At 37.5% G+C, this 23389-nt stretch overlaps 1 protein-coding gene and 1 long non-coding RNA gene across 2 annotated transcripts in view; both read left to right on the top strand.

Moving 5' to 3' along the window:
- ARHGAP42 (Rho GTPase activating protein 42) overlaps nucleotides 1-23389 on the top strand; it is a 167928-nt gene that overhangs the window by 6007 nt on the left and 138532 nt on the right. The gene's annotated exons all lie outside the window — the stretch shown is intronic.
- On the top strand, nucleotides 6392-14068 carry LOC138690164 (uncharacterized). The gene is made up of 3 exons (XR_011328984.1): nucleotides 6392-6625; nucleotides 9197-9903; nucleotides 13367-14068. It is a non-coding gene; the product is annotated as an uncharacterized lncRNA (long non-coding RNA).

Genomic DNA, 23389 nt, shown 5'->3' with positions numbered 1-23389 from the left:
GAAACAGGCACAAGATGGAAATGCCATCTTTTCCAGAGGGGTGTGAGGGGGTATTTTTACCAGGGTTTTATAGAAATTTCACACAGAAAAGACTGTCTTGAAACTGTTTTTATATATAGTTTTTCAGGGGTGATTTTCTTCTCTCATAAAGCTAATTATAAAAATACAGTGATGAACCTGTCTTATGTATGGAAATTTTGGGTGCTAGCTGGCTGGAAAAAAAAATAAGGACAAAATTACAGCATAAGAACCTATGATCTTGTTATCTCTCTTGGGAATTTTTTTTCATGTAAAAAAAGCCCCTTTATCTTTCCGGAGAGATGCATTTTCCCAGATATCTTGGCCTCACATATTTTCATGAGATTATATCTTTACAATGTCTTTTCCAGATTCTAACTGGAGCAGGACTGAGTTAATTGAATAATAACCACTGAAGTTAGATAGCAGTCATTCTCTTTTATTAATTTAGATTTTAAGTAAACCAAGTTACTCTTCATATTCCCCATGTGATACTATGATGGCAAACATAGAATTCTAAAAGTAGAGCTTACTAGTAAGAATTTCAGAAATAACTCACATTGCCTTTGAAAATGGATTGCTTTTAGTTGTTTTAGTCATATAATACAAAAATGCATAACTTGCCTTTTGTGTTAGGGTTGGGTGAGAGGCAGGGCATTACAACAGGTTATACTTTAGTCTCTAAATACATGATTCACTTACCAATTGAAAAAAGTTTCCCGCTAAAAGGAAGTTGAAACTCAGTAATTGGCATTAATATTTTGAAGTCATCCGCTTCCTCGCTGTTCTGTTACTTCTGATCAGCAACTTCTGCTGATGTCTGAGTTACCTATGGATTATGGATGCAACTTTCAAGAACAATTCCAACAGTGTTCAGCCTTTCATGCAGAGATACCAGAGATAAGCTGGTTCATGGCCAGAGAAGGAGCTTAATTGCTTCCTCTAGTGTTTAAAGCAGCTGCAGTCTCTATCATGTTACCTTTAGCCAAATATATGGAGAAAACAAATGCTACTGTGTAGCAGACTGTTACAGAGCGCAGTATTTTCTGTCTCTAACATGTTCTTTCATTTTGAACCAAAAATCCCTGCAATAGAATTCCCACGCTGTCAGTAACGACTACTGTGTCAATAAAGTCCTTGAATGACTCAGCATGTGTGTTCTTGTGCCTTAATATTGAAATAGGTATTCTTTAGAGAAATTTTGTAATTGGATTATGTCAGGTTACCAAAGGAGTGGGTTTGAGTTTCAAATGCCATATGAAATGATGTCTCTGCTTTAAGAAAATGTTGTGCATTTTTTAAAATTAGGATTTTCAAACTTCTAAACTGATTTCTGAAAAGGTCAAACTTAATCTGTTTCTTAATGGGCCAGTTGGCTTGTTGTCTACTACATGCTTCATTTGCTATGAATAAGATAAATGAATTCTATTAATAAGAGACCAGCTGCTTCATGAATATTGTCTTTACTACAATGGAAAATATGATGCTGTGGTCACTGAACTTGTACAGATCTCTTGGGTTTTCATGGGCAGAAGCGCTACAGCAATTTGCAGTTTCCTGTAATAGTAAATAACTTCATATTCATCCTCTGTGAAAAATACAGAGGACAATACCGTCCTTCTTTCTACTGAATGATATGTAAAACAGTGTTATGTCTTTACCTTTCTATTTTTTTCCTATAGTCTCAAAACTGTAATTATAAATAAATTTGGAATATAGGAGAATTGGGTATCATGGATTTTCTTTGTCAAATCCAATATCCTGCTAGTGTTACGTCATGTAATCCCTACTTGTCAAACTCCATTTTAAAAAGGTTTTATCCTTATTGTTTCTGCTAGAAGGTTGTTCTAGAACCTTGTTAATCTGGGGGTTGAGTAACTCATTAAAAATAAATTTAATCTGGAAATTCAGACTTGTTTATGCTCATTTTCCTTTCACTCAACATTTCTGCACTGTTTTACTTGGATTTGCTTTGGGAATAATCACATCCTTTTGCTAGATTGAACAAGCTGTTCTCATCCTCTCTCCTAAGAGGTTCTGTGGTTTCTTGGTCGTTTTAGTAGCTCTTTTCTAAGCCTTTTTGAATTTGCTTTTAAGTGTTCAGGAGATTAGAAGTAAAAGTAGGGGAAACAAAAGTAGTATAATAATGTTTACAGGTTTGATCTTTGCTTATTGTATTCTGTGAGAACATCAATCATTAAATGAAATCAATGTTTATGGTGGTCTTTTGACTATGTGGTGCTACAGATTCCTCAAGTGTATGATAAAAGGTGAAAAGGTCTTGGGATCTTATAAGCAGTAGCAATGAAGTAAATATTAAACTGAAGAAAAATAGCTTGACCTTCTTCCATATTAATATGAGATTGAAGTATTGTTGGGCAGTAATCTAACCTCCCACTGGCACCCTGTGAAGTGCAAATAACTTTCATTAGAAAGATAATATATTTCACAGCACGTTATGAACTCTGGGCTGTGTTACAGTATAGTTTTTCAGATCAATTGGAAGTTACCAACTTAAATTGCATAATTCAGGACAGGAAAGCAAACTTGTATTTCACAGGATACCAAAAGCTTAAACAACATGTTGTTGTCGTGCTGATGTTTTGCTTGGTATAATTCAGGCATGGGAAAATAGTATGGAAATTCTGTATGTCTTCAGAAGTCTTATCTTCTTTTAGCTTAATATTCAAAGCAGGATTCAAGGTGCTGCAATGCCTAGGTCATATAGTTGGTTTTACTGATGTTACTTGATATTTTGTAGGTTGCTTAAAGAAGAGAGGTTTGCATGTCAGCTGTGCATTGTACTGTCTCTTTGCAAAGGTACTCTTGTTTGTTCACTGAAAGATATCATGTAAATGAAAGTAGGTATCACCAATAGGATTATTTTTCTTTAAAGAGCCTTTGAGTCAAATAAACATAATGAAAAATAAACCAGGTAACAATAAGAAGAATCAATTTGTGATTTTTGCCAAGAAAGGTTGGACCAGATGATCCTTGAGGTCCCTTCCAACCCACTATTCTATGATTTGATCCTGTACAATTACAAGGACAAATAAACCTCTTATTTTAATTATTCTTCGCCTTTTGTGCTTTTGGAAAATCCTTCTTATTTCGGTTTCGTGTAGGTGAGGACACCTCAAACATACTTTTTTCTCCCTCCTTGCCTCTTCTTTTCCCTCCTTTTCATAGATGAAAGTTCAGTGTTTTGTGTCAGTAATCCTCCTTGCTCTGTGGTAGCAGCCAAGCTCTCCCAAAGTCAGGGTGGAAATGTTAAATCAGATTGATATTATTACAGGACTGACCTTGAGACCAAACAATGACATTCCTCTTTTTGGGTGTTCACAGCAAAGACTTTTCCTAGTTGCTTCTTATCTATGTAACTTCTATATAAGTTCTCATCTTCTCCACCGTAATTATTAAACTGCCATTGTAGCTCGGTATCATGTGCTTTACTGGTGACTAATTGATTAGATCTATTGTAGTTTTGTGGTGGTTTTGTTTGGGTTTTTTTAAATAAATAAATCTCTCACCTTGTGTAAAAGAGATATCCACTGATCTGATGCAGTTTACATTTGATAAGTCTGTGTTGTCTTTACCCTATTTTCTATCAATTTCTAAGCTTTTAATTGTTCTTTCCTTCAAATAGTGTTCTAAATAATTGTGTGATTTTAAGGTCAACCTAATGGAGCGTTTGTGTTGGATTATTATCTTTGTCTCTTAAATACAGGCATATATTTGCCCTGTTATTAGATCAGATTCCTTGATTTGATCACTTTAAAAATCTTGGGTACCAAGTCTTGTATTTTCATGTGTTTGAGTGTCAGTGTTAAATTGTATCTGTCCTAGCCCCTGTTTGAGTTTATGGAACTCTTATTTGTGTAATAGTGTGATAATTTGCGTTTTTAATGTACTCATTCATATGAATTTCTCCTGCTGTTTTCAGACTAGTAGCACTGTTGAAAACTGAGGTTGAATATTAATTTTAGTTTGGATCATACTTTAATCTTTAGGCTGTGCCTGTTTCTGTGTCATCTTTACTGCACATTAGCCTTCCTTGCTCTGTGTTCCATTTTTGGCTCTTGGAGATTAAAAAGCCATTTGTCCTTATTTTCTAAATTCTACTTTGGTTTGTCTTTGAACTTCACAAAATGATAGTTTTCTAAGTATTAATATGTTTGTGAAAATATCCTGAATTAGGCTGAAACTACCCAGTGTCTGGTAAGAGTGCCTAGGCTTTACCTGCAGCTGTAGGAGTGTCATAGCACCACACTGGTAGCTGACTTAGCTCTTGTGCTGTTGGAGTTCTAGTAGTTTCTGGTACCAAACCTGGTTATCTTAACTTCTTAAAATACATCAATATGCAGGTATAGTTGAATACTGATTCCACCCCCCATCACCTCCCGCCCACTCCACAATCCTCTGCTCGCATCTCTGTATCATTTCTTCGGTTCTCCCTGATTTAATTGTGTTTTATGCAGTTGTTCTTCTTGCAACTAACTTGGAAATTCAAGGTAACTCTTGTTGTACCTTTGCAATTTCTCCATATACAGTCACATCTAAATTCAGGTTCCCTTAATTACTTAGATCTTGCTTTTCTGAAATGTGGAACTCTTGTTACAGGCTTCTTTCTTTCTCTTGTTCATCTGTTTAATTTTAAACTGAATGAGCATATGATTACTTAGGTTATTTTGTCAGACAGGTTTTTGTCAAGTTACATATTCATGAAACCACCGTCTAGGCCAGTCCCTTACTAAACAAACCCATGGAGGAAGGCAGGCTCACGGTGTATCAGGTGAATTGGGATGTGAATTTGCTTTTTTCCCCCACCTCTACTTAAGAATTGTGGTCCTAGGTGTTGTCTACTGGGTGTCACGGTAATTGTGCAGTAATTTCGAATTCTTGTGTCTTCTATTCTAGCACCTCTGTCTCTGCCCTCTCCAGTGAAGAGTGGTTCAGCTGTCCAGTAGTTCTCCCAGAATTTCTGACCAAAGGAGGTTACTGGAAAGCATCTGTCTGAAGTCCCATTTTGCTCTGTAGTTTTAAGCCAGCTCTACTGCTAAACAAACAGAAAACCTCCAGAGCCTGCGCCTTGCTTTTTTGCCCGCTTTCAGACCTTTTTTCCACTCTTTTCTGTTCTGTAAGTGGTATTAGCACTGCTATTTGCTCAGCTGTGTGCTCTACTGAATCAGGGAGCTAAACTAACTGCTAATCTTTGGTGAATAATTTTCCACGTGTCGCAGTTTCCTGATTTGGTTTGTTACGCAGCTGTGGAAGTGCTTATCCTGGCAGAGCACAGGGGAACCTGGGAATGGAAGCAATTGTGGAAGTTGGTGGGTAGGAAGAAGAATAGGGACAGGACTTTAAATTATTGTTTGATGGCAGTGACAGCTTAATTGCACATCAAATTATAGCCAAAGTTAATGTACAAGTCTCCAATGACAGCTGAGTCACATTTGTCTTGTCTTCTGTAATAATCTTCTTCTTTGGGAACCACAGAGGAGTGACTTCTGAGCTGTGCTTTTGTGGTGGGTTGACCCTGGCTGTCTGCCAGGTGCCCACCCAGCCGCTCTCTCACTGCCCCTCCTCAGCAGGACAGGGGAGAAAATAAGATGAAAAGCACGTGAGTTGAAATAAAGACAGGGAAATCACTTGCCAATTACTGTCACAAGCAAAACAGACTAGACTTGGTGAAATTAATTTAATTTATTGCCAATTAATAACACAGTAGAATAATAAGAAGTAAAAACACAACTAAAACCACCTTCCTCCCCCCCCCTCCTTTCTTCCCAGGCTCAGCTTCACTCCTAACTCTTCTACCTTCTCCCCCTGAGCAGTGCAGCAGGGTGGGGAATGGGGGTTGTTGGTCAGTCCATAACACTTCATCTCTGCGGCTCCTTCTTCTTTGTGCTCTTCTACTGCTCCAGTGTGGGGTCCCTCCCACAGGCTACAGTCCCTCACTAAATGATCCAGCATGGGTCACTTCCACAGGGTACAGGCCTTCCGGAACAGACTGCTCCGCTGTGGGTTCCCCACATGCCACAGCTCCTGCCAGAAAACCTGCTTCTGCGTGTGCTTCTCTCCATAGGCTGCAGTTCCTGCCAGAAGCCTGCTCCTGCATGGACTCTCCACAGGCTGCAGCTTCCTTCAGGACACATCCACGTGCTGTGGTGTGGGGTCCTCCATGATCTGCAGTGTGGATATCTGCTCCAGCACAGTCCTCCACAGGCTGCAGGTGGACAACCTGCTTCCCAATGCTCTTCTCCACAGTCTGCAGGGGAATCTATTTCAGCATCTGGAGCACCTCCTCCCCTCCTCCTTCTCTGACCTTGGTGTCTGCAGGGCTCTTTCCTTCCTATATTCTCACGCCTCCCTCCTAGCTGCTGCACAGTGTTTTTTAACCTTTCTTAAATATGTTATCACAGAGAAGCCACCAGTTTCAATGATGGGATCAGCTTTGGGCAGTGACAGGTCTGACTTGGAGCCAGATGGAACTGTCTGTTTCCGACATGGGGTCAGCTCCTGGTGCCTTCTCACAGAAGCCACCCTTACAGCTCTCTTCCCTGGTACCAAAACCTTGCCATGTAAACCCAATGCAGCTCTTCTCCAAGTACTTCCAGTACTTCTGTCTTTGGAAGACACCTTTTGGGTCCTCTTCTAACAGACAGCTGCCATCCAGGCATTTGATGACTGTTTTGAGAATTTTTTTGTTGTTGATGAAAGATGGAATTTATGAAAGGAAAGGAACAGGGGAATGAATTATTTAAAAGCTGCTAAGCCTTGCAACTCTTTTATAATAAATCTTAGATGAGGTGGGCACTCAGGTGACCTGTTTACTATTCTATTAAGGGTATAATTTTTTATGATGACCTTGTTCTGCTTTCTGCAAAAATACCAGGGCAAGAACTTGGTTGCTTCTAGAAAATTATCAAATATAAAAATAGTCTTCATTCTTCCTCCCCAAGTCCTCACCCTTGCCCCTCTCTCACTGCTATGCAAAAAGAGCACAAATTCCTGGTAAAAGAAGCAATACATCGAGTAGGGTTTCATAGTAAAGACATTTTCTTTTTGAGTCAACTCAGTTCTTTGATTGCTAACTCAAAGTGCACAAGAAGGGATAACGATGAATTTTAACTTTTTTTTTCTGCTTTAATAGTTTGATTCATTTCAAGAGGTGGCCAAATGTCAATGTAAACATGTGTGGATCAGTTCTTAAAAATGCAGGTGATATTTAAATAAACAGACAGGTTTACAATGTTGTGGTGGTGCATGTTAGTGTTCAAAAGCCTTCCTAGATTACTGGTGCAATCAAGGCCTTAGGAACGTTGCAACTGCACCATTCAGGAAGTTTACATTTCACTAAGTCCATTCCTTGCATCTTCTCACCCTTTTCTGTCCTACTTGCCTCTAACCTTTTGTTTACAAATGATGAGGGGGAGTGCAGGGAAGAAGAATGCAAGAACTTGGCTTCCTTGGGATGTACTATTTGTATAAACTGTTATTTTAAATCTATGTATATTGTAGAGGTGTAGAGGCTAAAATGACTTATAAGTTGCAGGAAGCATGCAGGAGGACCTTACTGCTTTGGAAAAGATTGCTCCAAGCCAAAGGTTATCTATTAAAAATAATTGTTCCCTCGAACCTTTTCATGTCTAGAACCCACTACTCTTTTAAAACAAGCTGTACACTGATACTTGAAGAAAAAATTGAGTTACCCTTCCTTGCCCCTCTTGTGAATTACTAGTTAGCCTACATACACAGGGAAGTTAGAGAGCTATGGAACTTACCTTCTGGGAAAGTTTGAAATAAGTAAGACTTGAGCTTTACTGTAGGAGAGGTAAAATCTCCTTATTCTGGGGAAAAGCAGAAATTGTGAGAATATTTGAGAGACTGCTACAGCTAAAAGCAACATGGATATGTAAAAATACATGACTTCATTCATAAAGTATTGTAAAATATTTTACCTTCTAATATAAGCTGTACTAACTTGCATACCTCTGTAAAGAGTCTGTTTTAGTATAGACAAAGAAAAATGATCTAATGGCTCCTTAATAAAAATTATAGTTAGCTTATAATAAAGATTTTAGTTTGCTCTGTTTACCCAGAGATGCTTTTGTGAATCTTGTCTGGTGGTATGTGTTATTCACACAAAAGGCTTATTCACAATTGTCGATCAATGCCTTCAAGAGTTGGGGATTGGCATTTCGCAGTATCTTATGGGTTGGATTCTCCATCTGAGTTGTGCTTTAAGGAGCCAGACAGTGGAGACCAGGCAGAGGTCCAATAGTTCAAAACAGACCTGAGGAAAAGAATTACTACCTTTCATTGGTAACAAATCCAGATAAACAGGAGTTGTTTTAAGACACAACAAAGTATGTGGGGTTAAAATAATTTTTGGGAGTAATGATTTTTGATTAACCATATGCACATACTTCTACTGAAATGTAATATGGATAGTACTACTTTTCCTCTTCCCCCCCCCCCCCCCCCCCCCCCAGTTTCAGCATATTATTGTCCGAGCCTGCTGGTAAAACTAGGAGAAAATAGTGTAATTTTGTAAGCATCCTGAATGCCTGAAGAGGTGTTTTTTGACTCGTAAATCTCCATCCAGGAATTACTAACTGTGTATATTGTACAGCTTGGATATTAGGATATGTTACCTTAATTTCATGAATTTGTTGATGTAATTCAGTACAACTCAAGTAGCAAGGAAGTGAATGTACTTGAGCTTCTCAGTGTAGTTTCTCCTTGACAACTGCCAGTGCTTTGCTCTAGTCTTTAGAGGGAATTCTCTTGCTGCTGCTTTTTGTTTTTAAAAAATACAGTGAGCCTTCTGTGTTGGAAGACTTGCTTTTCTTTTTTGAGAGTTGAAAATAAAATTGTTAGAATCACAGCAAACATCACTCTCTGTTGCCCTTGCATAATCAGTTTGGGGACATTTTCAACAAGTCAAGAAATAGCGAATGTGGCGTGTCTACAGGCCAGTTAACACTGACTGTGAAAAGTAGTTGGTTGGTGGAGGAGGAAGATGAGTACATTTAATAAGATGAACATGGGCTTCCAGACTGACAAATGCCAGAAATGTATGATCTCTGCAAGTGTAAGTTGAAGGGATTTATGGATATTGGCTGTATTTGTTGCATTTATGGGTGTTGAGTGTGGTCCTGCTGCTTGTTTTCAGGAGAATGCTGAAAGATTGTGAAGGGTCAGAGAAGAAGACCCTTTGAACATCTGAAGAGCATATGAAAATTGTTCAAGCCCCTTGGAAACCACAAACACCATAAAGCATTTTGCAATTTTTTGCAATTGCTTAATCTGAAAAGAAAGTTAAAGATTTATTTATATCACAGAAAAGACTCTTGGTGGAAAGTTTCTTTATCTAATAGACCAAGGCATATGAAGATCCAAGTGGTGGCAGAAGCTATACAAATTAAGATTAGAAATGTGCAACTGTTAAGTTAGTAAGATATTTCCTGAAGACTGTGATGGACTTTCCTTTGTAGAAACTCTTAAATTGTTTGGATCCCTCCCCCCCCCCCCCGCCCAGGATGAAGTCCCATTCACTTATACCTGTCAGACTTGAAGTATTAAGTCCTGAAACTCCCATTCAGCACTAGCTGGGCTTGTTGATCCCATTGGTTCCTTCTCACCTTAAAAAGAAATGTTTGCAGTCTACTTTCATGTCTTCAAGTTTACATTACATCAATGTACATGTCTATGTGGAACTTTGAAATCTAGAAAGAATACATCCTTAAGACATTCTATAGTTTAATATTTGTCATGAGGCTTTTAAGTGAGGCCTCAGAGGGTTCCTTCTGGTACTCTCCTTACTTTGGTGTCATCATTGTGATTTGAAATGGACGTGTTCTGTCGTAATAACCATCTTGGGTGGGTGTTTTGGTGTGTGGTTTTGGTGGAGGTTTTTTTGTTTGTTTGTTTTGGTGGTGTTTGGTTTTTTTTGTTGTTGTTTGGGGTTTTTATTTGTTTGTTTTTCTTCTTTTCCCCTTCTTAGTTTTGAATATTAGACTGGATGGCTTATTTTAGTGTTTATACATGCATGTGCAAATACGCATTGAAACAAAACCAAATAGTTGAAGATGGTAATACTACCTTCATTTCCATATATACAGAGACTAAATAAATACGTTCAGTTCAAGTTGCTATGCTTACAGGTATGTAAAGATAGCAAAACTACCATTTTTGAAAGATTCTTAATGTTAGGGAAGTGGGGTTATAAGCTTAGCTTTGTTAGAGTGTTGAGATATAGATTGTCTGAAGTACTTCAAACATCTTAAAATTCTCATAGTTCTTGTACATACATTGTTTTGTAATCTACTACCATGACTGGTTGAATCAGAAAATAGACAGATACACTGATTTGAAAACACAGAAGCGTGTCTACAAGCAAATTCTTGTAGGCGTAAATGTAAGGCTTGGCAACAGACTTAATGAAGTTTCCTCACAAATACAGTCGGTATGGTTGTCTTTTTGCTGTGTGAGCATAGAGCTGCATCTTCATGCTGTTTGGGAGCTTAAGGTCAAATGAGAAATCCAAAATATTTCATTTTATGAAGAGGGGTGTAGGCACAGCAGTACGCTTCCTGTTTACATAGCCAAATCTTCTTTGTATGCTGAGAGATTTCCTGATAATACTCATGCAGGATTTTTGAGTTTGCACTTTAAGCTGTAACTTCTGTTGCTTAGCTCGTTGGCTAATGCCATCATCTGCACCCTAGCCAGTATGACACAACTCAATTTCCTGTGGAGAAAGGAACTGAGATGATGTTCATCTAAGTCTTACCACCTTTTATTAGGTGGCAGGATTTAAGATGAAAACATTAAGGCCATGTTTAAGTCACTTGTTTAGCATTTCTTTGTTCATGTTTCATTTGGAAGTGAAAAAATACAAGTTTTCTAACAGGTACAATTTCCTCATTCTTTTTCCTCCATACTCCAAGAGGCAAATTGGTCTCCGGTCTAAGTAAATTTAACCCACAAATTCACAGGGTCCACTCACTTCCTTTGGTTCCAAACAAACTGAAGAACGTCTTTATATTCTTGTACAATATTGATAACTGTACATAATAATACTTTTTCTATTTAGTGCCTTCTCTATGAAGTTGAAATACAGCAGGTTAAAAGTGTGATTATTCTTATTTTATTTATGTTGCCACAGCACAGCAATGATGTAATTCTTTGTTTTGTCGATTCAGTTCTTTTGTCTCTTAATGCACCATACCCCAAATCTCCCCCTGGGAGTGGTAATCATCTTAAATTTACAAAAATAACGTTGCAAATCACATCTTTTTTTTTCCACCAGCTTTCTAACGGTTTCCAAATAAATTGTCAGTAAAATATGCATTATGCTAACTGTCACAGTTCCTTTTGTCATTGGCACTCCAGAGCCCCTTTGATTTGTCTTCTGTGAGAAGCTACAGTTTTCAATACACCTTGAGACTTTAAGACTATTTTACAATAAAAACTAACTTTCATGCCTACTTTTGTTACTTGTCTTGAGGAGTCGTTATGAAGCACTAAGTACTGTGTTGCTGGATTAAGCATCAATCTTGCAATGTTTTCTTGAACATTTAATGTACCCAAAGGAATTTCATGATATTTTGACAAACACTTGTCTTGTCCCTTTGTACATTAAAACGGCACTTAAACAACAATATATTCGTACAAATGGAAGGAAATACAAGACAGCAGTGTTACTCTTACTAGTGAGCACTAGTGGGTTGGGGGGCGATGTTTTAGTGGCTTGATTTTTTTGTTTGTTTGTTTTTATTTTTTAAGCATATTAAGTGATTCAAATCTCGATTTTGTGTTTTCTTTTTTTTTTTTTCTTTTCCCCTTTGTGGGGTATGCGGGAGGAGCTGAGTGCAGTGAATAGGGACAGAGACTATGAGGTTCTGTACCAGTAGGAGTTGGAGTTTCTGTGTATGAAATCCCAAGTCTGGATTCTTGGCAGGTGTAAAAATTAGACCAGTTGAATGCCCAGTTCTTGCTTTCCTCTTGTCTCTGTTGTCCCACAGTAAAATAAGGCTTGTGGTTTTGGGGGATTTAACTTCTGTCCATCTTTGTCTGTATAGATAGTAATTTTGTATGCCCTGTCTTTTAATGTATATATGCAGGTATTGAGTAATTTAAGCAGCAGTTAAGTATTATGGGGAATTTAACTTCTATCTCAGTTTCTATATATGGCTTTAGTTTAAAATAAAGAAACATTATCTATAAATGTGTTAAATACTGTTTTTAAAAAGCTGTTTGAATTTGTTTTATTTGAGTACTTAAAAAGGCATTTTTTAGTGTATGAGGGGGATCTTAAAACAGATGATAAGTACTTTTTAAATAAAATAGCAAAGGAGTTCAGCATTTTTTTCCTGAGGCCAAATAGATTATTCAGATAATACTTATTAGTGCAGTAAAACTTGTCATACTGCTGTATGTCATACTATCCAGTAGAAACCTTGTCATACTGTTTTGTTAAACTTCATTAGAAGTATGTTGGCTCTTTAAATATGAAGTCTGATACTCCATTAACTCCTTATTCATTCCAATGTAAGGATTGTGTATGTGCCTCTCAGAAATTCAGGAGGAGGGATTTATGGTGTTTTTAGTATTTGAGAGATCCAGAGCTACTATGTGGAATTTGGTCTCTCCAAAAGCTGGTTTCTGCTTCTAAAAGGATGTCAAGTATACAGAAAGTTGTTTGTTTGGTTTTTTTAATAAACAAACAAAAAACCTTAAAGTGATAAGACACAACGGCTTTTCCACTTCCGCAAAACCTGTTTGTTTCCCCATGGAACAAATTAATGCAGTCAGTAATTAAGTCCTATTACTACTGAAATACAAGTTTCAGATTTAGTGAGGCTACTTTACTTTAGAGATGTGTCAGCATCTCTGCAGTCTCAGCAGAGCTGTGCACCATGCCTCCAGAATAAAACTGCCCAGTTGGTGACCCACGCAAAAGTACTTAGCTTCTAAAGTATGTCACATGAGGAGAACCTCTAAGTTGCAGTAGCCTTCTGCTAAAGTTCCTCCAAGTGTCCTCACATAACCCCTTTTCAGCAATGGCTTTGTCTAACCTGGGTGTGAATTCAGGTGTCCTGTTAGGCTCCACAGCAGTCTGTGACAGCAAGCATGGAGTTTCATGATGTAAGTGTGCACTGCAGGGGCAAAAGTTCTTCCTTTGTTGTATGCCTGCTCCTTGGTTATTTTATGTGATGATGGCAGGTTTTGTTCTACAAGAAGTAGTAACTTTTTGCCTATACACATTGCCTGTCCTGTTCATGTGGGTTTGGATTTATTTTTTTTAAATGACCTTTCTTTTCTTTCCTCTTTCTTACAGGTTTTGTTCCCCAGCTACTCTGAAAAGTTCTAGTCTAGTTAGTTTCTGCTTTTAAATAATCAAATCTGTCCCTCTGGTTGTCCTTTGTCAACCTTCTTTGTGCCGCCTTCATGGTAACTGCCTTTTCTGAGATGGATTGCAAGAAACTTCATGGAATATTCAAGGAGTGAATGCATGAAATAATGATATTTTCTGCTTTGTGCTTTCTTTCTCTAATAAACCTTAATGTTTTTCACTGTTGCTGATCATTGAGCTGACATTGTAGAAGAACTGTCTACAGTGATTCCAAGATATTTCCAGAGTATTAAAGCTAATGAAAATCCCATCACTATGTGGATGTAATTATTTTTTTATGTGCATTAGTGTGTGCTTCCTAAATTTCTTTTTTTTTTCTATCTTCTTACCTCCCTGACATTTAAGGTTGTGATATCCTTCTGCTGCTTTTCAAGAAAGGAAAAAATGAAAGCTGATTATAAACATCTATATCAGCAGCAAAATATGTTACTCAGTGTTAACACCCTTTTTCCAATCTGATCTCCAGATTTTTTGATGGCTCTGATAAATAGCAAGGCTCCTTTGAGATCCAGAAAGGAATTATTTGGCAGGAAAGAGAAATATCAATAGTGATAATACAGAAAATCTACTAAAGTTTGATTCCGTTATAAGAAACTGCAACCAAGTTAAGTACTTATCTCTGCCTTCATGCACTGGCAGTTGCAAAACCAGTTTGGTAGGTCTATTCTGTGAGATTCCAGATCATTGATTATTTTACTGGCTTAAAGCCCACATTCTCTTGTGTTTCTTTCAGATGAATACTCTCACTGAGCTAGAGTATGCACTTTGCTGAGTTCAGTACTTAGTAGAACTGAAGCTTTAAGAGAAAAGTCTTCGCTACCCTCCCCACAGCTCTACTACTGCCCTACCTTGTTCCTTAAATGAAAAGATTTGTTTGGATTGTAAAATATTATGAAGATTATGTAGGTTGCTAATGAAATTTTCAGGAGTATGGAGGAACAAGAGCTAAAAGTTCTTGAATTCTCACTGGAATGTGATTTTCAGAAATATGTGTGTCTTCACTCAGAAAGCTGTTGTGCAAGCAGCCCTTGGTTTTTTGTTGTTTTTTTTTTTTTTTTTTAAATCCAGGTGAGTTATGTCCATGTCAGGGAATAGTCTTCATTAATGGCTTAGTCATTTGACTGGTTCTGATATTGTTGGGTTGTTTTGGGGTTTTTTTTGGTCAATGAATAGAAACACTTCCTGACAATACCAATTCCAATTTATGAAGTATTTTAGAGGAAGTTGTGTGGGATCTTTTTGGAGCTGTTGTCAGCCATCTCTTCTGCTGAATGTGAGTGTGAGAGAGCTCCAGGCAAGCCACCTTTCTCTTGTCATTATGTAGTATTGGTCAAAATGCTGTATTGAAACAAATATTTAACCCTCAAAACTGGTTTTGAGGCCCTTGGCTTTTGGACTCTCTCTTTTTCCTCCATTACACCCTCCCCAGAAAAATAATAACCCATAGACAGACTGCATCTTCCTCCCCACCCCCTCTCCCCCAAGTAGCTTTATAAAGCTTGAGAGTGTCTTGGCAGCCATTTGTAAGTATTTGAAAGGATAACATGAAGGGAGAAGTGATTTTGGAGTTGTTAGTCTGTGTTGTCTGAGGGATCTTCCTATTTACAATTCACAATTCTGATGAATTTTTTTATTGAACTGAATGCTGCAGAAGGGGCAATCTACTCTCTGCAAATTATGCATTCAAATGAGGGCAATAAGAATGGTTACTGTGAATAGCCATTGTCCAAGCAGGTAGGTTTTTTGGAAAGTAAGATGACCATAGCATTGAAAACTAGTTTTGTCCCCTTGGTGCGTTGGAGAGGTTTTGGACTAAAACAATGTCTCCCAGAAGTTGCAGAGAGGCACTCAATGTTAGTGCTAGTGTTTGAAAGTGGAGAAGTATTTGAAAAGCTGGTGTGGGAGATGTTCAAGACAAAAGGAGAATCCTTGGGGCTTCTAAACTAAGCAGAAGACTTCAACTGTGTTCAGTCTTCAGGGTTCCAGACAAAGGGGAGAAGGAAAAACCATCTAGGATACTAGAGGTTGCCCAAATTCTGACGGTTTAGGAAATACTAATCATGACAGTGCAATGTGCACTGCTAGTAAATATCCATATTTCTTGTGTGCTTTCAGTAAAAGGTTAGACTGGTTTTTTCCCCTCTCTTCCTGCTTCAGAATTCATTCTCAGGACTTGTTCTCCTTTTCAAGATACAGTCCTGAGGAAGAATTATATAAATTATGCCTTGCAGGGAAAAATCTGTTTTAGTAATTCCATACTTAAAAAGTATGTCAGACCTTCTCCATACCCTTGGGAGTGAACACCCAGGAGAAGATGATGAATGATATCTAGTAAAATATTTCCCTATTATGGCCTTTAGGTGTACCACTAGGAATTTTTTTGAAAAAGTCAGAATCTTGTACTATTAGAGACTTAATAGCTCTGCTCTTGAGTTTATCTTTTAAAATAAAAAATTCCGTAGCAAAAAGAGTGATCCTAGAACATTATGAAAACGTGTTCTGCAAACAATGGAAGTATTTATCAAAGTTAATTTTCAACATAAATACAAGATTATATTATAAAAATGTTCTGTCACTTGTGCATACAGATTCCTGCAATGCTTAATTAAATGATCAAATGCTGTTTTTTTAAAGGCCAGGTAATAAATAATTTTTCTGTCTATCTCTTTTTAATGCAGACTATATACTGTGTCTCTAGTATCTCTGAGTTTCTTACAGCAATCTTCATTCTGTGCATTATTTCCAGTTAATGCTAGGTCTATCATTCTGTTACTGTACAGTTCTTACTGAAATAAAAAAGTGTATCTTGTATTTTTCAGGTTATCTTTTGTTACCTTGAATGTTGTCTGTGTTGCATAGCCTTCTGCATTTAATTTTAAAATAACTTCTGTCAAAGTAACTTTTATCAGGAAGAGTTCTACCAGACCGTGCTGCAGTCATGCAGATGATAGTGATAAGGAAATATTCAGGTAGCTGTACTGTTTTAGACTACTGCAGTAAATGTACTCTTTAATTAATTTTTCTTGCAATAATCATTTACACATACACTTGAAAGTTATCAGAGCTTCAACCTGTAAGTCTTAAGCCAAAATTCTCTCAAGCCCTTCTGCTTTGCTTATCTGTCGGGAGATGATGAAAAACTGAGTCTGACTATTATTCGCACCCAGAAGCATGTTCTGGTTTTCTTCATTCAGTAGTACAAAAACATGAATTTTAACATCATTTTATTAAGTATATTTTGGGAAGCTATATACCAATTAGTAAAGTTAGCAGCTACATAATCTCTTAACCACTGGAAAATTCCATTCAAGAAGACTTTGTAAGCTGAAAACTTACCAAATTTTGCTGCTAAGGCAGACCTTTTGAGGGTTATTATTGGATTTTATTTTTCTGTGAGGGAAGAGGAATTTCATTTTTCATGTTAGAAATAGGAGGAGGAAGGAATGAGAAAAAAAAAAAAAAGGCAACCTGAGCATTATTACTGAGAAACTGGCACTGTAAGTCCTAGTTTTAGTTTGACTTAGTTGGTGTTCTTTTTCTTAATAACTGTGTATGTATCTTGGTGGCCTTCAAAACCAATAGGAAAATAATGCTTAATGAGGCTATTTATGTCAAACTTCATATTAGTTCTCTCATCCATATTATTTATGATTACTGCTTCCCACACTAATTTTGAGCACAGTCTTTACCCAGTTTGTAATTAATATTCTTTTTTAATTTTCTCTTCCAGCCATTATGAAAAAAAGACAGTAGAACACAGAAAATTAATTTATAGATTTAGCTTGAGGGTATGCTATCAAAGTTAAACTTATTTGCTCTTTGGCTGCTAACTAATAAGCGTGACAAGCATGCATTGAGGTAGTTCCAATTGTATCAGTGTTCTGGGTACTTGTCTGTGCAGAGTGGATCCTAGGAGTATTGTTTTGTATTGAAAGGTGCTTGTAAAAGGATTTAGCAGGGTGTCTTCATGAATAATTGGCTTGATAAGAAATGTTATGATACATTGTATGTTTAGGGAGCCAGTGAACCACAGTCCTTAATGGATGAGCTATTACAACAGTCAGCAGGAGTCATTATGGTCTCCCTTGACAATGTGTAGATTGGGGGTTCTCAATTCAGAAACAGTTAACAAAACAGAATTGACTCCTTTGGAGAAACTATGTATTGCCCTGCACGTTAGACCCAAAGATATCTGTAAAGCCATCTGCTTATTGGATGCTGCAATTTTAAATAAAAGAATGAAAAATAATTTAAAAAAATAACCTATTTAGTGCTATGCTTTTCTCCTCTTGCAGCTGATATTTTAATGTGCTGTGTTTGCTTATGTCAAGGAAGCTAACATGAGGAAGAAGGTGTTTTACTTGGCTACTCATGCAGTCTCTTGAGTAATTTAATTCAAAGATCATGGGCTGTTCATTGATTCATATTCACTTATGTGTTCAACTGGAGATAGAACAGGGTTACAATCAATACACATTGAGCTCTGAAAGGACCATCCATTGCAGTTAAACATTTTACATGCTCACGAAAACAAAAAATACTGTATTTGGAAGCAACGTCCAAAATCCAGACTGCCATGTTTGTGCTCTGTTTGGTTCATATTGCTCATCATAAACAGCAAATGTTGCCTAGACTAACTGAAACTTTTTTCCCTACAGAGAATTCCAGTTCTGTTTTAAAAAGAATTGATGATTTCAGAATTGCATCCATTTACAGAACTTGTTTGGTTTTAATCTTGCTAAGATTTCCCATGTTTTTATGAAAAGTATAACTTCATGGAAATGTTCCCACTTGTATTAAGTGGAGGATAGAGAAGCCAATATATTAAGTGCTGCGGAACTTTTGAAATGGAATCTACAATTCCTTTAAGCTGCTTTTCATTGAGAAAAGGGAGAGGAGGGTGTGCTGGAATGGAAATCCAGTCAGCCAACAAACTGTGAGCCATGCAAAGCTTGTGCTCCAAGTGCAACTTCTTATGGCATGCTGGAGGGAGAATGATGTTATAGTGATGTCAGGGACTTTCTGCAGATAAAAGTACAGTCCTAGAGTTAAACACCAAATTTTGCTTTATGAATACCTTAATAAGAAATAACTGGTTCAGGCTTAGAGCATTTCTATTTTTTTTCTTCATCCTCCCAGTGAATTACTGACTTTTCCACTGTGTGTGGAAACAAGATGGGTGGATATATTCCAAAAGCATTGTTATCAGCTATTCCAGTGTCATTTTGTATCTTTTCAAGAAGGAATTTTTCCCATTTCTCTGGGAGAAAACCTGTCCAGGCTGCTTGTAGAGCTTGTATGCAAGCAAAGAAGCTCTTTATTTTGTGTCTCTTCAATATTCCCCTGAGTTGTTTCTTGGGATTGAGATGTGATGAGATTAGATTGCAGTCTTAGTAGGAATTAATTTTAGTGGGAATTAACATGATTTTGCAAAAGAGAAATAAAATTCTGCAGCACCTGAAAACTAATGGAAACGTTTCATATGCAACACCCCCATATTAAAGTTATTCAAATGTAAACTGTTCCAATTAAAAAACATCAGAGTTTAATTAAGCAAACCTTAATTGTTCTGTCCTGTTTTTGTTTCAGTCTTTTGTTTTTTTTAAAGATGCTTGAACTAAAGTTTAGCAAGTGACTGTTAAGTAAGCAAGCATGTTTTTGTGTGGTGTGTTCCTCATTTTTGTGGAGACTGACTTGAAACAGATACAGAGCACTAACTGCTGCAGCTGCAGTAACTGGGCGTTCTGTAGGGGCTGCATTAAATGGATCGAAACAAGGTTGTGTTGCTTTTTTTTCTTTTTAATGAAATTAGGGTTTTCTTCTCTCCTTTTAATATAAAACTTTATTTTTTGAAATTATGCCCCCTTGAAAGAAAAAAGTTGAGGCTTTTGTGGGGATAGGGAAGTGTGAGGAGCTGCATTCTTTCCAGCTCTGGTTAGCATCTCCTGGTCTGAAGGAATGGCATCTGAAATAATGGGCATGAAGCAGGGAACCACAAGGGTCTGCCTAATCACCAGTTCGGTGTGTGGCCTTAGGCAGTCTTGCTTTCAGCATCTCCGTCAATTAGGGTAATGGTGCTGCATATGACATAGAAATATCCTTCTTTTACTGTCTTTCTAGACTTGGCTTGCATGAAGGCTGAGATAATTCTGTGTTCATTACAAGACTTGGATGGTATGCAGTAAGCAATAGTGGGAGGAGAAGAGGAGAGAGCAATGCTGAACTCTGAGGAAAAAACAAGTATTGAATAGTTGTCCCCATAGTGACCACCCTCATGCTAAGAACTAAGTTAGGAAAAGTTTTGAAGGAAGAGGGTGAAGATAATACATGTGTGCAAGCACAGAGTGTGAAAAGAGTAAAGCTGTTTAATCAGTCTGCCTTGAAGCCATTTGGGCTTGGTAGCCCAAATCAACTTTTGTCAGCAGTTTATTTATTAATGCAGTTATTTTTACCGTTAAAAGTTATGCTTAGCGTACCTCATAGCACAAATCACCGAACAAGTACTTGCTGGAAGAATTACAGCCTTGTAATATGACTAAAGGCATAGTGGTCCACCTCCTCTGGCTCTGGAGCAGTTAAAGATGATACAGCTACCATCTACCCATCATCACTCATCGCCTGGAGAACATGTCCCGTGGTTCAGCCAGCAAGACAGAACATCTTCACGATCTTTAGTTTTGCAGCATTAACTCAGCTCCTCCTCCTTCGTTGTTGCCTGTTGCTAAAAAGGTGACCCTAGATAGGTGGCTGAAGAGCACTTACCCGTGGTAGTGTATTGGCTCATCCATGAAAGTGATAACCTTCTACTAGCAGATGGTGGTGATCAGCTAACTGTGTCTTGAGTCATTCAAGATATTGCAAAACATATGTGTCCAAACCTTCGTGCAAAGAGCATAAAAACGACTGCTGGGTCAGACCTGAGGTTTATCTGATGTTATAGCCTGTCTCTAGATACAAGTGAGTGCTGTCCTGTGAGCTGTGTTTTTCTCTCACGTGCAGCACTGACTGCCTAGGGTAGAGAATAAGAATGTAGTGATGCTTCCGCTGCCTCCAGCAGTTTGGGGCTTGAAGATTTCCTGAGCAAGGGGTTATGTCTTTAATAGCTCTCAGTGGACTTTTCTCCTGTGAACTTGTCTAGTCCTTTCTTGAACCCACATGAATTTTTAATATCCACAGTATCCGGTGGCAGGGAGCTTCATGATTTAACTATGCATTTTAAGAAAAAACATCTTTGTTTTGAGCTTGCTTCTTGCTGTGTTAGCCTTTTGTTTTCACTTTGAAAGAGACAGCCACCATTTCTGTACTGCTTGTGATTTTGTAGAACTCTTGGGCTCCCCAGTTGTCTTTTTCAGGCTGATGACTGTGAGTGCATTTCTTTAAACAAGATATTTTTACCATTTTCTTAGCATTTACCTTTGCCTCATTTCCCTGTACCTTTCCCAGGTAAGACAAAATCTGAACATAATGTTTAAATACAGGTCTCTCACAGGTTGATGGAATGGTGTTAATGATGTTTATGTTCCTTTTTCCCCAATTTCAAATAATTACTAATATTTAATTTGTTTCTTGACAGGGCCCGAGTGTAGAGTAATAAAACAACCCAGTTATTTTTCATCTGTTTTAATGACAAGGTCTCATTCATGAGTGATAATAGTTAGTTCAGAACTCATTATACATGCCATAATATAAACACTACTAGTACTAGTGGATGGTAAGATTATTAATTAAAGGATATCACTCTGCTGGGAAGATAACAAGAGGATGTTGTCATATGTTCCTAAATCTTTTCATGACAGGAAAGTAGAACAAAATGCCAGAGACTTAAAAGTTGAAAAAAACCAGTAGATGAAATATGTAGAAGCCTATTTGGTCCTTCTTAGAAGTCATTTTACTTAAGAAAAACTAGGCAGACTTCAGCAGAAGATCATTAAAGTTCCTTATTTTTGTCTGAGAAGTTAATTAAAAGAGTCCAATGAAATGAATGTGAGGGATGTTCCGCTCTTTCCGGTAAAATATGAACAGCCTGTTCTTTGAAATAGTTTTATACATAGAGAGAAACTTCATATGATTACCGTTTTTTACAGGCTGTATTTCTTTCCCTCTCTGGCTGAATGTAATAAAACTGGAAAGTATGTACGATACAAAAACTGTTTCAGAACTGTTAAGGAAATAGTCACATGCAAATTGGAGTTAACTCCTTGGGAATGCTTGATTCCTGAGCAGTACAAACAGGAGCTCACCTGGTAAAACAGATTTGTAGTTGTGCATTTCATTATTTAATGAAGCATATTTAGTTTGGCTGTTTTTTTCTCCCACTATTAAAACATAGGTATTTTGGTAACAGATTTTTGAGTTTAGGATACTGCAAGTAATTTAATTTAAACCCTCAAAAATGTATGTATCTTTAAGGCTTTTAAGTGCTTTCATGGCTCTCATTTCTGCATTTTCTGAATTCTTTTCATATTTTAAAGGTAGAAGAGGGTTTAACTAGCATATTAAACTTGTTTGCTATATGAAACTGATGTGTTTGGTATCCATTCTCCCAAAGTAGTGAGAAGCAGCTATGTGGTGAATTGGCTCTATGGCAGACTATCTGAGTTCAAGAAACTCCTTTAGGCCAAATTTGGTAAAGACATTTAGTGCCATTTCACGTCACTGGACAGAATTCTGCTCGATCTGGGGTCTCAGTTCTGTCCTCTGTGTCTGGAAATGCATATCTGACTCTAAACAAATGTTACTTACATCTGTTTGTGTGTGTGTGTCTGTGTTAGGAAAAAAACCCCACACAACCCTGTTATGTGCAATACCGAAGTTCATGTGACTGTGATACTAGTTTCTGATCAAAGGAATCTAATCAAGTGTTGTACTCCTGAGCTCTAAGAGCCTGGAAGAATTTCATATAGAAAGTGTTTCATTTCCTTTGAAGCAAAGTGGTAGTATTTTTTTTTTTTAATGAGCTAAATATACACATTTTAATTTTTTTCCCTCTCCTCCTCCTTCTGTTCTTACAAAACATTTTACTTTGTTGCCCAAGTGAAGAAAACTTTGCCAGGAAGAAGGGTGAGCAAAGCTTCTGTTTCCCATGACCCTCAACTCTAATGTTGTTCCAAGAGCTCACTACTTACAAATGCTTTGATAACTGCTTTCATTCCTTTCATCCCTCCCCCGCTGTCCAGCACAGGCCAATGTGACCGATCCTCCTCTGAGCAGCTCTCTTCGCAGAATAGGGGAATCTACTTAATGTAAAAATCATGGCACATAAAAGCATTTAAAGATATATTGCAGAAATTTTCACAGCTAAAGATCTGCATAATAATTGTTGCAGTGATTTATTCTTCGTTTTCCTGGAAGTGGTTTCTTAATAGCTCCCTGTTCATACCAGAACTGACTAACCCTATTTTTTATTTTTTTTCCCTGAATACGTATTTGGGTAGGGGCAGTAGTGGGGAAATGGCATCTCATTCTACACATACGCATATGCAGCACAGAACTGGCGGAATTAATCTTGTCCAAATAGTCAGAACTGTGGCTCCTTAACGAATGCATTGCAACATAGGCTTGAATTATATTGTGAAATTATACTATCATATATTGCTTTGTGTTTCACTGTCTGTAAATAGGCACATGCATTTTTTAAATTTCTCTGGATGCGTTGTAAGATTAAGAACAGAGAGAACTGTATTTTAAAATACCACTAAAAGACTGTCTGATGCACCAATACCTTATGTTGCACTAGAAATCTGGGAATTCCCATGTTTTTTCTGGCAATTCTTTGGTTGCCAGACAGGAAGTCACTCTCTGCTTTTTCAACCTCTGGCAGCATCTGCTATTAGTTTCTCTGTCCTTTTTTTGTGGTGCTTCTCTGCCTGCTCACTGCTTGCTGTCTCTTGGATGTGCCAGGAGGAGTGAGAAATGATGCGGCAAGCCTGATAAACCTCTTTCAATGAA

Source organism: Haliaeetus albicilla, chromosome 20 (assembly GCF_947461875.1).
Source record: "Haliaeetus albicilla chromosome 20, bHalAlb1.1, whole genome shotgun sequence".
In the NCBI taxonomy this organism is placed as follows: domain Eukaryota; kingdom Metazoa; phylum Chordata; class Aves; order Accipitriformes; family Accipitridae; genus Haliaeetus; species Haliaeetus albicilla.
This window is presented reverse-complemented; position numbering and strand designations above follow the sequence as displayed.